Below are 17,812 nucleotides of genomic sequence, written 5' to 3'. Positions count from 1 at the left end.
ACCCCCCCCCCCACCTGTCGCATGTAAGTGTAGCCTATATTTTAAAGAAAGAAACATGGTAACCGTGCTGTGAATGGCACCTTCAAGTACAGGTTTGTTGGCTCGAGGTTATCCAATCTCATAGGTGTCGAGGATGACGCTTCTGTTGTGGAGACCATGAAACAATATAGACACTAAATGTTTATCACATACAAGCGCAGATAGAGAAGAGCTCACCTGACACCTGATCTCACCATGGCCTCAAGAGAGCCGGTGCCGCAGGGAGAGAGAATTACAGCGGCGAGCTGCAGATAGAAAAAACAAACATAAACAAGGCCCATGGTAGCCAGGGGAAGACCGTACGTGATGCTGGCGGACCTTGAACTGGCAAGTCCAGACCTGCCTTTGAATGCTGGGTGGGAGACGCACCAAGCTGACTGCAGGACTTGGCTTCGTTCAATGAAAAGGAAAAAGCCTACTTTAAGCAAACAAGAGCATAGTAAACTCTTTCACCCTACTGTGTTTTTGCATTTATTTCTTTATTTCCCTCACATGGCTCTGCCGGGGCCTTTTACGCTACTCAGAGAAGATACTCTTTTTTTTTTTCTCCTTGATTTGATTTCTTTATTTCTTTTGTTTGTTTCCGAGTGGAGCAAAGACTTTAAAATGATGCTGCTTTACATATCTGAGGCGCTGCCTTCAATAGGTGAGCGGCCGTGGTGACAAAAACCTGACAAAAGCCCCAATGCTGGATCCAAATTGGGACCCCCTCGTTGATCGGCTGGGCCAAGGCTTTCTCCAATGCAACTCTAAACACACTCTCGGTTTTCCACCCCCAGCACCTCCCATTAAATGACTTGATTGGAACAGATGGAGGATGAAGTGAAACACAGACTTCTGAAGTAATTTCCCACAGCCCTTCCCTTTCTAATCAACACTGATACTGTTTTTGAAAGGTGAAGTGTATAATTTCTTTTCCACTATAGTGGCACCGAGTGGGGTTGCGATGTGTTTGAGAGACTGTGTCAGACATAACAACACTGAACGTGTTTAGAATAGCACACTACTATTTATACAATGTATACTGTGTATTTTCTGTGTGCATGAAATACCATACTACTTTTGCCAATAAGTGGAGTATGCAACAAAGCTGTCAAGTGTTAAAAAACGTAGTTCAACATGAAAATTAATTTACTCAACCTCATGTCATTCCAAAACACTATGGCTTTCTTTCTTCTGTGGAGCATAAATGCAAATGTTCTGAAAATTATTATTATTTTTTTTAAATCCACATGTTGAAAGTTAGTGGGTCTGTAATGTCACAGACAAAACAGGTTTCCTTTGTGTTCTGCAAAAGTAGTTTTGGTGAATAAATGATGCATTTTCATTTTTAGGTTAACTAAGACTTCAAGACACTTTTACAACAAAACGATAAATGGATGCCAAATTAATGAATTAAGCATGCAAATGATGAGGTCACGTAACACATTTAGTAACAATAATGTTAAATCTTTTTTTTTTTTTAATGGCACTATATTATATACTTGCAGTGCTTATGTTTTTGAACAGAGTTATTATTTTATTGTTTGCTGCCAGTGGCACAGAAATGAAATTTCCAGTGCCAATTTTTTAGTTTGTGTACGAGTACCACTCATGAAACATTAAAGATAAAAATAACAATTTAAATATCATTTTAAAACATTTAAATAATGATAATAATAAAACAATTATCATTTCTAACCTTGTGTCGATGTATTGAATATGCACTTGTAGTGTACTTTAAATCTCAAAAGTATATTATAAAAAAATCATACATGCAGATAATGTAATATTAATGAAATTTATATTAACTTGAACTTAATTATATTAAAATGAACTTAATGAGAGTTAATTTTTCTGATTGTTTATTATCATCACACTTAAGTACACTGATCCTGCTATTGGTTCCTTTACTGTATGTGTCCTGTTTTCATTGGTTGTCTAGTTTATGTGTCATGTGTTTATTGGTTGGATTATGTCATGTGACCCCATTGTTTAGTGTATATATAGCCCTTGAGTTAACATTGTCTCTTGTCTAGCTTTGTTTTGTGTAACTGCTGCTTGGTGAGTCTTTGTCTGTGCTCAGGTTCAAGTTTATTTCATGGTTTGGTATCAAGTCAGGTCTTTCTTTATATTTGTATAGTCTTGTAAATAAAAGCTGCACATACGCTTGCCTGCAGTGGACTTTATTACAATATTCTTTTGTGCTTTAAAGTACACTCATTTTGATGTGTTGACTTAACATACTAGTACATGTAAAGTATACTTGACTATTACTGTTGTTTGATATTACATTTAAAGTTAATATATTTTATATGTACTAAATTACAACATCATCATTACAAATGTGTAAATATATTTAAATGCGCAACATACAAGTTTCTATAGAAATTACATTAAAATATATTTTAGTTTATGATAGATGTTTGTCAGTACATTCAGCAGTACACTTTAAGACAACAGACCATGAAACTGTATGAAAGTATGTACTAAAGTACATCTAAAAACCTTTTAGAGTTCAAATAATTGCATTTAATGTAAGTTTAAATTGTATAATGCATTTTCAATTGCTAATAACATGCAAGTAAGTGTCCTTAAACATTAAATTCTGTTCTTAAGCATATTCTTTAAAAGAATATTATTTCCATGAAAAATACTTTAAGTATGCTAAAGTGTACTTCTTTTTCACAACAGTGTGCAAACCCAGCCTGGATTAGGCTGGTTTGGTGCTGGTCCAGTGAAGGTTTAAGTCTTGCTAGTTACACAAGTAAAGAAACTTGTGCGGACTGAAACACAACACAATAAACTGGCCTTTCAAACAGGGTTGAAAGCTAAACATACCATCAATGTGTGTGTGTGTGTTAGCATGGGTCACATGACCCACTGTGGTAGATCTGATCTGTGCCGGTCCCCCGGATATTATCATGGTTAATGGATGAGCTGAAGCTCCATGAAATTTATGACACTCATTAGCCTAGCGTCCCTCTTGCTGGACCTTTTACAGCGAGGCGAGGGAGGGGCCGTGTGTTTGTGTGGGGCGATCTTTAGTCCCTGCTCTGGGATCAGACAAACACTTATTAACTGAGAGGAATGCAAACAAGCCTAGACTTTAAGGCTGAACACACCGGAGAGAGAGGAGGAATTTACCCCCCGTCCACACACACTCACACACACACTCACACACTCTCTCACACACACACACACACACACACTCACACACACACACACTCTCTCACACTTACACACACACACACACACACACACACCTCATACATAACAACAAAATTAGTCATGCAGGGAATCAGCTAGAACATTCTAGAAGCGTGGAATCTCCCTGAGGGAGCCAGCAGTGGAACACTGTGACCTTGTGCAGGAAAGTCAGCAGTGCACTGCCTGTGTGCCATACACACATTAATCAGCTCATATCTAGAGACACTGGAAGTTTATAAACACTGCTTTGGACATCATAATGCTTTGGACTCCAACTCCTCTTAGAGCTTTCAAGCTTTATCGACCAAATGTTATTTGTCAGATGCTGGCTGCTTTCGTTCATTAAACTCTAGTTCTTTAGGTGGTTTGACTTACGGTTTTTCATTTCTGATCTGTTTTTTTTTTCATAGCAGACAATCAAAAACCTCAAAAGTTGTGAGTATCTTTGGTATGAGATACTAAAAGTTACTTTATAAAAAGTATACTTATTACAGATATAATAAACTTTAAAAGGATACGCTTAAGTGCAAAGTGAATTTAATGATTAATGACAATTGCATGTTAATTGCAATTAAATGAAAATGTATTACAGCTTAAATTGATATTAAATGCAACTTGCTTTTAGTTGCTTTAGTAGGACTTAAATGCATGTTTATATGTAATATCATAGTTACTTCTATTGTCTTTGAAATATGGTTAAAGTGAACTGACAAATGTTCTGACAAGCCTCAGTGTAATTTCTTTTGAAGCATATTTGTAAGCACAAATTTATAATGATGCAATTTAGTACATTTAAAATGTGGTAACTTCAAATGTAATATCAAATTACACACTACAGTTAAAATTATAATCAGGTACTTTATATGTGTTTCTGTATGTTAGTCAACACATCAAATAATTATTAAAACATAATTATTGAAAATGTACTGTAAAGTAAAGCTTTAAACGTTAAACGTTGACATCAAAGTGCTGTAGTTTGTTATTCGATATTTCATTTAAAAGTTTATATATTTTAAATGTGACATACAATTACATGACATACAGGTTTCAATAAAAATGTCATTAAAGTATATTTGAGCTTAGCATAAATACTTGTCAGTACATTCAGCAGTTCACTTTAACCATATTTCAAAGACAATAGAAGTAATAATTAAATTACATATAAACATGCACTTAAGTCCTACTGAAGTGGGTCAAAAAACACTCTAAAGTTCAGCTAATTGCATTATATGTCTTCTGTTTCACTTTTCAGTTATGCTTTCTTTTGTAACGCTCCTTTCCTTGATAACATCATCTTCCAGGAAGCTCCATCATTTTGGTTGGAAAACTTCAGTAAGCATCAATTTTGGGGTATCAGCTTGTTAGTGTCACGTTAATAGAACTGCACAAGAATGATCTTAATATGTTGTGTCATGGCAATATGATATCCAATCATTTACAGCTGCATGAAGCACTTGAATGGGCATTGTAGATGTTTAATATTGTTCACTGTACAGTTTTACAGATTTGTGGTTAGTTTCGTCAAACAGCCCCTGCGCCGGTCCAACAGTGACGTGGAAGCTTTGTGTGTGATTCTCTACATCCCATTCAGCGGCGCTTAACTGCCGGGTCCTGGGATGTGTGAAAGTCTTTCATAGTATGTGACTCTCTAATCCGCTGTTTAATGCACTGAATTGGATCTGTCTCGTCTAAAATTGGCAGAGCTGTTTTTTTTTTCACTTTTGTGCAGACCATTGGTTTGCAAAACACTATGTTAAAACAGATTGCCAGAGAGGTCATATTAAAAGGTCAACTTGATTATCAACTCTATAGGCCTATTTGGGAAAGTCTAGTTTGCTTTGGTAAATTTGTGTTTCTCAGGCTTACTTTGTGATTTTAATCCTATCTGAATCAAACACAACTGTTTTTCTTTCTTGCACAACCTTCTATTTCATTATGGATATATATATATATATATATATATTTTTTTTAGCTTTCTGGGTAAAATAACAGGTGGTTCAATTACTGTTGACATCCCATATGATATTAAATTGGATTAAATCTATATAAATTTAAAATTAATAATATAGACATCTTGTTTATTTCAGTCAGTTTCATGCATCTTTTTGAAAAATAAAGTTTAAAGGCTACAAAGGAAACCACTCAATTCTGAAAATCAAAGATCTGTGAATCCCTTTTAAAGGGGTCATATGATGAGATTTCAATTTTTCCTTTCTCTTTGGAGTGTTACAAGCTCTTGGTGCATAAAGAAGATCTGTAAAGTTGCAAAGACTAAAGTCTCAAATCCAAAGAGATATTCTTTATAAAAGTTAAGAGTCAGCCACACCTACCTATAACGCCTGGTTCTAACACGCCCCCACATGTCTACCTCACTATGTGGGAAGATTTACATAACGCCGAAAGCGCTATATACGTACATTCTCTAGGAGGATGAAGATGTTTATAACACATATAAAATCCCATAATAAAACGTGTATATGTACATATGTTAATAATATCCATATGACGATTTTTATATATGTAGCAACCATATATGTCAACAATATATATTTGATTTATATTTGCAACTTCATTAAAACAACATATATACATAAAAATTTATATATGTTTATATATAGTGTTTTTGTAATTTTTTTTATTAAATCTTTTATATTTGCTTATATAATGTCAACATGCATTGACAGATTTTAGGATGGATGCACATGCATGCATGTCCAAAAATGTATTACACATACATAAACATATACATATTTATGGGCTAGATATATATTTTAAATTCAATGTTGGAGAAAGTTACTTTTAAAAGTAATGCATTACAATATTGCGTTACTCCATAAAAAAGTAACTAATTGCATTACTTTTGCATTGCTTTTTGCCACCTGGGCAAAAAAAGTTATATTTTTGGCAATTATAAAAGCCCTTTCACACCAAAAATGAAATTAATAAGCCTCAGGCTGAATGAAATGCCTTGGCTTCTGCACCTCACTCCCAATTTCTCTCTACATGGGGACAGAAGAGGTGTCTGAAAAACTAAGTTACTTAATTTAAAAGTAATGCGCTAGTTACTTTAAAAAGTAATCTGATTATGTTAGTCACTTTACTTGTAATGCGTAAACACTGATTAATATACTGTATGAAAGTGTTCCAATAATTAAAATGTTTTATATATGTTTTTGCTTAACTTAACAATATGTTTCATGTAAGGAAATTATACATATGTAAAAATATTACATTTGCATATGGATACTAAACAAAATGTTGTCAAGGCAGACTTACTTGACAAAGGCCTATTTAGAAGCTTTAAACCATTTGAAACCTAGTCTTAAGTCGGAAAGCATGCAAGTCTTATAGTTTGAATACTGCGCACTTGTGCTTCAAATCTTAAAAGAGACTTCAAGAGAGACACTTTCATGACTGTTTCTAAACATGTGCTTTAGTATGTTAGTCAACACATCAAAATAAGTGTACTTCTTTATAAGCACGTCAAAAGATAGATCATTACAACATAATGATTTAAAATGTACTTTAAAGTAAAGCACTGTGCCATGCATTTCTCTGCATGGGTGGCCTCATTTGGTCAAGAGAGACTCCACTGTCAGCTTAAGGCGTTTGTTGTCATGGTAATGGCTAGGACTTGTGAAGCTATTCGGCTTACTGGAAACGTGCTTTATTGTTGACTTTCAGGAAGGGGGTGGAGGTGCGCAGGGCTGAGGGAGGAGCTGCAAGTAAGGCTGTAGTGGCAGTGTTTTGGTCTGTGAGGTGTCTGCCTCATCGTTGGAGTCAGGTGGCTGAGCTTTACGGCCATTCAGGTCAAACAAAAGAGAGCTGGATGCGTGATACGGCCAAACACACGTCACCATTCACCTGATACCCCTGACAACACTTCAGCAGGGCGGCATCTGGGGCTTCAGCCACAGCCAGTGTGCTTCACTAGACATATATGAAAAGACCAACAAAAATCAATCAGTTAAAGGATTAAATAGTTCACCTAAAAATCTGTTCACCCGCACACTGTTATTTTTGTTGTGGACCAGAACTTTTACAGCTCTTTTCCACAGAAGTTCATCATGACCACACTTGTTAACCCCCCAAAAAGCTTTCTGCTCCTCTCACAAAGCTCTCATGTGACTTTTTGAAAGTAGTGCACAAGTCGTGTAGTAGACGGTAGCTCTATGGTCTGCCTGACAGTGGTATAATAATATTCATGATAATCAATACAAATGGCATTAAAGTATATTTTAGTTTACCATAAATGCTTGCCAGTACATTTAGCCCCAGTTTCACAGACAAGGCTTAAGACTAGTTCTAGACTAAAGTGCATGTTTGAGCTGTCTCAACTGAAAGCAAATCGCACTGACATATCTTACAATTGTTTTGTCTCAAGATGCACACCACTAATGTTTTTTTTCTAAGTCATTTTAATAAAAGCTGCTTAAATATTCTAATTTAACTAAGGCCTAGTCCTGGCTTAAGCTAAGTCCTGTCTCTGAAACTGGGCCTTGGTAGTATACTTTTACCATATTTTTTACGAAATTCACAAGTCACATAAGATGTGCTTAAGTCCTGCTTAAGTGAGTCAGAATGCTCTCTAAAGGTTAGCTAATTATTGCATTTAATATAAATAAATATTAAATGAAAATTCTGTCATTTACTCACCCTAAGTGGAACACAAAAGAAGATACTTTGAAGAACACTGGAAAAAAAAAAAAAACACTGATACATTTCTCAAAATATCTTCTTTTGTGAGCTTGAGTGTTGCAGTGATGATGTATTTTTGTGGGCCAACCTGGAAGGCATCGCACTGATACTGGATTATTGCAGAAAATAAGCTCTGTGACCAACAAAAGTTTGTGATTTTATGATAATATCCACAAATGAACACAGCTTTTATGAATTCTAAAGCACAAACACAATCGGCACAGTTAAAAAGCTAAACTATAAACTATAAACAAACTAGGCCACGTTGCATGACTTTAACATCACCACCATTCTGACAACTTTTTCCATATTTAAAAAAAAACAAAAAACATTTGAGTTATAATAGTTTGCAAGAGCGCAATTATAAACACAACGAGGCTGTGAAAACAAGTAGGCACTTGTTAGCAACCAGCTAGCAAGCTTTAAAAATCACAAGGGGGTATTACTGATGCAGTTTATGATGCAAAATAAAATGTGACAATGTCTTGCGCTTGTGCTAAACACAGACATTATTTTGGGCATTTAATAAAAATAAAAATTAAAATTTTTTTCAAAAAACCCACTGACATCAGGACTATGGAACCGGAAGTGTAAATGCAACTAGTTTAAAGGTTTTGGACTACAAAAATACGTCACCCCTACGTGTACTATGTGCTGTGCTGCCACCTACTGGTAAAGACGCTCATTCGCATGAATGAACAACAGTAGAATTCTCTCATTTTTCTGAAAAACGGTGAACAAGTCATTCTTACTACATCTAAAATTATTCACAAACATACACTGAATATTTTGCTATGAAATCTCTCGCTCTTTAGTCTTACTAAGGCTAATAGCTATAATTTTATATCTTTAATACACACACATTGTGATTTAATACTATTTGCATAATTACAGCCTGACTGAAAATGATACAATAAAAATATTCTGCTCTAAAGTAATAGTAACCTTGGTTTTACTTCACATGTATGGTAAAGCACGTTCTAGTGGAGATGATAAACAGAGGCAGTCGTGATTTGTATAAATAACTGATACTAATAATTTTCACACAATCAGTATTGGAATGTCAGTCGTTGTTTATACGATCATATTTTTAAACGTAATAATTCGTATTTTTATAAATGTATTTTTTATATTTTGACATCGAAAGTCTGGATCAATGACGATAGTAAAACAAAATCTATACATAAAGGAAATTTGAAAAGGAGCAAAATTAAATAAAACCAAGCGTCTGAAAAAACGAGCGTGTCTGATTTCGCTCCCTTGGTGACGTGGCAAAGGGATCTCATTATAATATTACCGCCCTTTAATCTGTAAGTTTCCACCCACGGCGCCGTTATTGTGTTTTCGCAAGCGACAACGGTGTACCAGCTCTAATGCCATGGTGAAAGTTTGAGTAAAACATGCTAACTGTTCTGTGTTTGGCTGCACATACGAGCACAGAACACTGTTTAGAGTCCCAGCCTCAGAGACAACAGAGCAGTGCATTTATTGATTTATTTACTGTATATTGCTGCTGCCACACAGATCTAAAATAAACATGCGATTTATTTCCCAGCTGTTTACCTTCACAGACATAACCCACTGTTTTTGTAACTCGTGTGTTTTTAACGTAAACTTGTGTGTGAATGAGAACTTAAGTTTAGTACTCATGCTGTGACAGCCGCTTTCTGTCCGGGGAGCAGCAGCTCATTTGCATTTAAAGAGACAGGCAGGAAAATCAGCGGTTTTCTGCTTCCACTCAAAATAGCCATTTTCAAAATGATATAATAAATGATCTGTGGAGTATTTTGAGCTTAAACTTTACAGACACATTCTGGGGACACCAGAGACTTATATTACATATTGTAAAAAGGTGCATAATATGTCTCCTTTAATACTGAGAACGATTTTTAGAACTATATCTTTATCTAAAATTCACAATTTTATTTAATTATATTTAAAATATATTTTTTGTATTCTAATGTGTGTTATTCAAAATACACACACACACACACACACATATATATAGGCTATATATAAATATATTTGACCTCGTAAATTTGTCTTGACTGTTGACTTTGCATGCAGTCCATCAGAGCTGTTTGAGGCGAGGTCCCGGAGCCATAAGATACCGGTGAGGGGTCAGAAAGACTTCATGCCCAATGAGGCAGAGTCTGCCCCAGAGTCTGGATGAGCACTGGACGCTCCTGGCCGAGGAGAGAGTCGAGAGACTGTGAGTGAAGTCATGAAAACACACACTCACTTACTGCACAGCACACGAAAGCTAAGAAGACAGAAAGAAACGTGATGCTGTTTTTGTGTTTCTAATGCATCTGCACAGAGGGAATCTAGTGAAAGCTGTCTGGATCGCTGACGAAAGACTAGTGGAACTGCAATCACCAGCAGTGAGTCCGTGACACACATCGAATGAAATATCATCTCCATCTGTTCGTAGGCCACTCTTAGTAATTATGTCATGTTTTGCAGGGGAAGTTTTGGCAGACGATGGGTTTTTCAGAGAGAGGCAAGCAGTGCCTGCGTCCTGAAGAGGCTCTTTACCTTATGGAATGTGTGAGTGGACATTTTCATACTCTTATTTATATCAGTTTTAAGTAATTTTATGTCATTGTAACTATATTTTAAGAGGAACATTTACTGGACTGAAGCAACTTACACTCTAAAAAATGCTGGGTTAAATATAACCCAGTGCTGGGTTAAAAAGGGACAAACCCAGCTATTGGGTTGTTTTGACCCAGCGGTTGCTGGGTCAAAACAACCCAATAGCTGGGTTTGTCCCGTTTTAACCCAGCGCTGGGTTATATTTAACCCAGCATTTTTTAGAGTGTAAGTTTTTAGAGAGACCCTGAGGGCAAAACATCCCAAAAACTGCAGCACAGACCTGTCGATTTTCAATCTGTTTCAAACCACGAATATTTATTTCACCTCTCAAAAGAAGAAAAACAGAGATATGTGAACAAACTACAAGTTTTGGGTGTGTGTTTGCGATCCATATCTTTTTTATCAGTCAATAAAAATAGCGAGACGTTCTAAAACGCTAAGCGTGAAAAACACTTAACGTGACTTTATGCACTAAGACATGCACACTTAAATGATCAAATTCAGTGTACACCATATTGATACTGCATAATAGATACAGATGAACTCGCATGTGAATTGTTTTCTTCATGATGATTTTATATGGGAAACGTGAAACTTGTGCATTGTGCTCATATTCTGGGTTCATCTAGCTGCCTGTACATAGTATGTTTTATTAACAAGGTGAATACTGAATTTGTTCCTCCAATATCACTGTCTAATGCATTAAGCATTTTCTTTACAATGGTTTGTAAAGAAACAACAGCTGAGAGGAGTTTCATCAAAGCTGACTAAAAGTGATCGAGGATGGATAATTTCGACGAACTTGATGAACCTGTGATTTCTTCTTCAGGCGAAAAAGGAAAATAAAAGCTGAAACATTTTTCACGGTAGCTTGCAAAAGCAGCGCATTACAATGGTGAGGGAAAAGCTCCGTGTATTGCGTGTAATCACATCCATACAGTTTATGATCACAACAACAACAACAACGTTTGTCAGGCGTCTACATTGTCATCCGAGGAGATTACAAAGATTAAACAAGTGTTTTTTTAAACTCTTAAACATGAAATGTGGAGTTATCTGCTTTTGCCATAAAATAAACTTTTAATATGTAAAAAAAACATACTTTCAATTAACTTTAATTTTGTGAATTACCTGTATTTAAGCTATTATTACTTAATCAAAACAACCCAACTGCAGTTTGATTGATATTACTTGGAATGCGCAATAAAAAAAACATGATTTCTGAAAAAAACATAAAAATGGAGTTATCGGTTTTGCAAATTAACTCTTCATATTTTAAAATGTAATTTATTCCTGTGATGCAAAGCTGAATTTTCAGCATCATTACTCCAGTCTTCAGTGTCACATGATCCTTCAGAAATCAGTCTAATATGCTTCTCAAGAAACACTTCTGATTAGTATCAGTGTTGAAAACAGTTGTGCTGCTTCATGTTTTTGCGTAAACTATATCGCTGCCATGTTTTGTTCCTGATTCAGGGCAATGTGCAGGTGTTTTACCGGGACCTTCCTTTATCCATTCAGGAGGGATATGAGCGGTTTCTCTGACTCTTCATCAGTATCAGGCTTGTCTCGGGTGTCACCTAGATGAGAAAACACTCTTCTTAAAGGTGCACTCAGTATTTTTTTGCCATTAAACTTTTGACAAATGTTTTAGATTATGTACATGTACACTGTCAGTACAGAGTTCAAAACCACTGTGGCAAAGAAGAGCGAAACATACAATAAAAGCATACTGAGTGCACCGTCAAACATCCGTAAGTGTAATTTGTCTTCTTTAATTTAGGTTTTTGGACATTTGAAAAGGCTTGGGTATGTTGTGAACAGATTTGACCTCAGGTAACAGTCATGCACTTATTCTTAGTACAATCATTTGCGTGTTTGTACCAACTTTTCTACAGAATGATATTATGCAATATTTCTATAATATTATCTAATATTTCACACCCATCCACATACGAGAGACAGCTGAATCTGCCAGCATCATCATGGGACAAACAGAGAAAAGAGCTGAAGAGGAAACGCTCTCAGAGTCCTGTGTCCAGGTACACTCTTCAGGTCCTGCTCAAGGAGGGGACGCCGCTCACTCAGCCTGGCCAGTGCACCTCACACCGTAAGAACACTCACTTTCACTGAACAATAAATAAATAAATAGATTTCTTAAACCACTGCTTTGAGCCGATTATGTTTTCAGGGTTTCCGCGGGGTCTTAAAAAGTCTTAAATTTAGTTGTATCAAATTTAAAGGTGCAGTAGGAGATCTTGGAAAATGCTAACTTTAGCCCACAGTTCATGCACGTAGCTCACTTCTAACGAGCTGGCGCGAGGACAGGATTAACCGCTGGGCTACATCATGTGTCATTCATCGGTGAGAGAACTTTAAAAGTACTACAATACCAGGAAGGAAGATCGGGTTGTTGATGTTTGTCTGCCATTCTCGCTCTGTCTGCACAGTGTGCGTGAACGTGCTGATGACGTATCCTGTCTGTGCGAACCTGATGCGCAGAGGTATGCAAATACATACGCTGACAGGCAGGTAGGAAAGCATATTAAACGCTCACTCTAGCCCCCCGGCCTCTGCTCACTCTAGCCCCCTGGCCTCCGCTCACTCTAGCCCCACGGCCGCCGCTCACTCTATGTAAAATGTTATTTTATGATATGCAAATAAAAGGATATGTGTAAATAATACATTTTTGAAAATTAAAATAGGTTCATAATAAAAAAAGTTGTACGTCAAATAGATAGATCATTTGATTAGATTATCTAATGTCTCTTCAACTGACATGGTTTTTGTGCTTAGAAAGTTAATGGGGCACCTTTTGAACTCTTTGTGGAGAATGCCTCTTGTTGTCTTACTTTCATGTGACATTCATCCTTTTTTGTCCTGTTATGGTGCAGGTGAACTGCTGGACCAGATCAGCATTATCAAGTCTTCAAGCTGGTCTGAGGGGGTTTCCAGGTGTGTATAGCTCACCTTTACTATCCTGTACTGTGCTTTCCTAAATGAGCATTTATGCAACGTCACATTAAGTGTCAGAGTAACCTGGTAGCTTTGCCCTTTGTCTCAAAGTTGGAGTCAAATAAGGGTTTGAGATGATTGCACTGCTGTTTTAAACGATCTGTTTTCTCAGCTTGTCCCCGTCAGAGCAGTGGAAGATTAGTTTTGATGTTTACCAACCGGATACGGTGGCAGAGTTTAAAAAGAGCCACCCTGGAGAGCCTTGCATGTGTGTCTGCAGGTAAACACACTGCCTCAATACACTGAAATTAGTCTGCTGACTTATTATCTGTATTATGATTGCTCACAGTGAGTGATTGTCTTTTCCCTGCTGTATTGGTTTTGTCATTTTGCCTTAGTTATACAGTGGCTGGATCGAACTGACTGCTGATTCATAGTGGAAAATCATTTGATGCTTTTGCAGTATTTAGCAATGGAATGGAATATGCAAGTCTTTCATCAAAATGTTTAATAACATGCTATATTTGGCCTCGTGGTATGATCCATCTCTGATGTTTCTACCCTTTAAATAAATGTTTCGGTAGAGGCATAACAAATTTAGTAATAACTGGAGATACTGGGAATTAAAAGAAAAAAAAATCTACAGTGCAAATAAATAAGTTTTAAATAAATAAAATTTTAACAGAAGAATTATTGGCTTTGCAATTTGCTGTTAAATCCTCCAAAAGCAATAGACATAACAAAAATTGGAGATACTGGAAATAAAAAAGTTTTGTGTGTTACAGTGATTTTACCACGAATAAGGGGTGCACTCGTAAATGGCATGAATGGAAAGCAAAACACCATTTTGATAAAAGATACCAATATTCAAATATCATTAATTTTATTAATATTATTATTAATATTTTCAGAATACTGAAAAATGCATAATGCCTTGTATCGCAGTGCACATTTTGTCATGTGACTATATAGTATTTAGAACCATAATCTTTAGTCATAATCAGCTGTCTGATTGAGTGATGCACATTTTTATGCTAAAATTCTACATTTTCTACATTAATTATGACAGAGCTCCTGATAAAATCTTAAATGATAAAGAATAAATGATCAAATCTGTATCACGTGACAAGATATCTGTATATGTCCTGATCTGAGCAACCCAATTGATTTCGGTCTTTGTACATTGACAGTTTTGACGGTCCTGTGACTGATCTGCATGCCATGAAGCAGCTGTCCTTCCAAAGCTGTACTTTTTTGTTAATACAATGGAAGTCAGTGGGAACTGAAACTGTTTGGCTACCAACATTCTTTAAAATATCTGAAATTTGAACATTATTTAAAACCGAAGTCATACAATTTTGGAATGACATGAGGGTGAATAAGTGATGACAGGATTTTAATTTTTTGGTCAACTGCCTCTTTGTGTTGATTTTAAAACAAAACCATTAAGAATGAATGCGTTTTGTTTCTGGCTCTGTGTACTCCATATTGGAAGTGCTATGTCTATTGTGTTATTCAATGCACTTCAGTGCTGTCACAATATTCTGTTGAAAATGAAAAAGCTAGCGCTTTAGTTTGGTGTTGGATTGAAGGAATGGTATGGGATGTTTATCAATAACTGTATATCTTGATGCCACCATGTTTGTGAATCCACACACCCACATTACATGTCTGTATACGTTCTCTGTCAGATTTCTATTGCATTTTGTGTTTCAGAGTTTCATTTTGCTAGAGCTGTCAGTCAATTAAAAATTGTAACTGAATTACAGCAATTACTTTTTATACCAAGAGGCTGTTGAATGCTTGAATGTGATTGATTGATAAACGCGCAGAGCTAAAGTAGTTCCAGGCAGGTCTTAACCGCATTTAACCCGATCTCATGAAAGTGTGTATAAATAGTACGCCAAATAAAAACGAAAACTCGTGATATTGATACGCAAAAATGGACTTTGGCGTGTATATGCTACGTGATGGGTAGGATTAGGGTTGTGGGGTAGATGCGTATCATATGTATGCGAAAACTGCGTATCATATGCACGGCAACAAATTTCGTATCATATGCACGCAAAAACTACGTATTATATGTACGCCAAACACATGCGTATCATATGCACGCGAAAACTGCGTATCATATGCACGCCAGCAAATTTCGTATCATATGCACGCGAAAACTGCGTATCATATGCACGCCAACAAATTTCGTATCATGCACGCCAACAAATTTCGTATCATATGCACGCCAACAAATTTCGTATCATATGCACGCGAAAACTGTGTATTATATGCACGCCAACAAATTTCGTATCATATGCACGCGAAAACTGCGTATTATATGCACGCCAAACACGTGCATAGCATATACACACCAAAGTCCATTTTTGTATCAATACCACGAGTTGCTTTTTTTATTTATTATACAATTAACAAAAGCAAAAAAGACCTCTAACACTAGCTTGCTCTATACTTTTTCTATTCTGTTTTATTTTATTATAGTATTTAAAAAACCCTTGCTACGTTTACTGCGTTAAGCTAACTGAGACTTGTCATAGCACTTGCATATCATTGCTCTTTTGTTGATTTTGATTGCTTCCATTGTCCTCATTTGTAAGGTGCTTTGGATAAAAGCGCCTGCTAAATGACTAAATGTAAAAGCTACATGACATTTCTCGCTATACGCACAGACTCAGGTAATTCACACACGCTCTCTCTCTCTCGTAACTGCATTAGTTTGCATTATCAATGGCTCAAGCCTCCGTTACTACCTCTAAAATGACGTTTTGAGGTGTGGTAAAGAGTTAATTAGATTAGTTTTGAAGCCCCGGTGAAATTATCTGTCTGGGACACCCTGGGTATTTGCTTTGTTTGTCAATAAAGCATTAGCCACTACATCAGCTGCTGTTCAGTGTTGATTTGGTGATATATGATATTTAAATTACAGTTATGTACATTGATCTTGATGCATGCACACAGGTGCCTATGAACTATGGTACACTGTAAAAAAAATTCCGTAAAATGTACGGTAAAAAAACGGCAGCTGTGGTTGCCAGAATTTTACCGTAAAAAATACGGTAGCAAAGTTTTAGGTTTTATAGTTTTTACTTAAATTTACAGTTAAATACCGTAATTTCATTAACTGATATAATGTTAATATACAACCTTATTGAAGTACTGAAATCTGTTTTGTACCTTTGTAATACACCGATAACCACCAAATGCAGGTGGTGATGAGAAAGTCACATGATGAACCAAAGCCCATCTACAAAACTGATAAGAAAAAACTAAGAAACAGTTATTTCAACAAAAAAACATCAAATTTGAAATGTAACGCAGGGAATTCTGGGAATGTCAATTTACGGTTATTCACTGTAAATTATATGGTATTTTTTCACTTCCAAAAACGGTATACTACTGTAAAATTGATTTCCAATACATGTAATGTCCAATACAGTTTTTCACCGTATATAGTAGGGGAATTTACCGTTAACCATTTAACAGGTTTTTACTGTAGCATTTTTACAGTCTTTTACCGCTAAATTCACGGTCATTTTTTACAGTGTAGACACTTCGCAACTTTATTTATTGCTAAGCTGTGCGCAAGCAGACTACATATTTTACAATGATCTTTCGTCGTAATCATCTGCAGTTTTTCAGAGAAATCAGGCGTTAGATGAGTCACCTTTACGCTCATAACACTGTTTGCAAGTAAACACACTCACTGCACAATGAACTGAGCATATGAGCATGCGTCAGTGATTCTCATCATGACACATAATACGTGACGATCTGATTTTAAATGTGTTTTCTGCGTAGATGGAAATGACAAAAATAAATATAATTTGTGTCCTTTGTATTTTGTTGTTTCTTCAGGCAATGATAACAAACACATTTTTACAGCAGTATAATTTTAGTAACATTGATATACTAATGAATTAGATTTTATTATAATTTCTGTTTTCATTTTAATTTTAGTTGTAGTATTTTTTGGGGGGGTTTCAATTTTTAACCAGGTTTTGTATATTTAAAATATGTCTAGGTTTTATTAAGTTTTAGTTATTTTAGTAGTTCAACAATGAGAAATGTGACCTTGGACCACAAAACCAGTCATAAGGGTCAATTTTTGAAATTGACGTTTATACATCATCTGAACGCTGAATAAATAAGCTTTCCATTGATGTATGGTTTGTTAGGATCTGACAATATTTGGCCGAGATACAACTATTTGAAAATCTGGAATCTGAGGGTGCAAAAAAATCAAAATATTGCGAAAATCATCTTTAAAGTTGTCCAAATGAAGTTCTTAGCAATGCATATTACTAATCAAAAATTAAGTTTT

At 35.8% G+C, this 17,812-nt stretch overlaps 1 pseudogene; it reads left to right on the top strand.

Annotated features, from left to right (window-relative positions):
- The window catches only part of LOC107752705 (tRNA-splicing endonuclease subunit Sen54-like), a 23,329-nt pseudogene that overhangs the window by 4,913 nt on the left and 604 nt on the right, over positions 1 to 17,812 (top strand).

This window comes from Sinocyclocheilus rhinocerous, unplaced genomic scaffold (genome assembly GCF_001515625.1).
Source record: "Sinocyclocheilus rhinocerous isolate Xijiao unplaced genomic scaffold, SAMN03320098_v1.1 scaffold441, whole genome shotgun sequence".
NCBI classification, from domain to species: Eukaryota; Metazoa; Chordata; class Actinopteri; order Cypriniformes; family Cyprinidae; genus Sinocyclocheilus; species Sinocyclocheilus rhinocerous.
The sequence above is the reverse complement of the archived record's forward strand: the minus strand, read 5'-3'. Positions and strand labels throughout refer to the sequence as shown.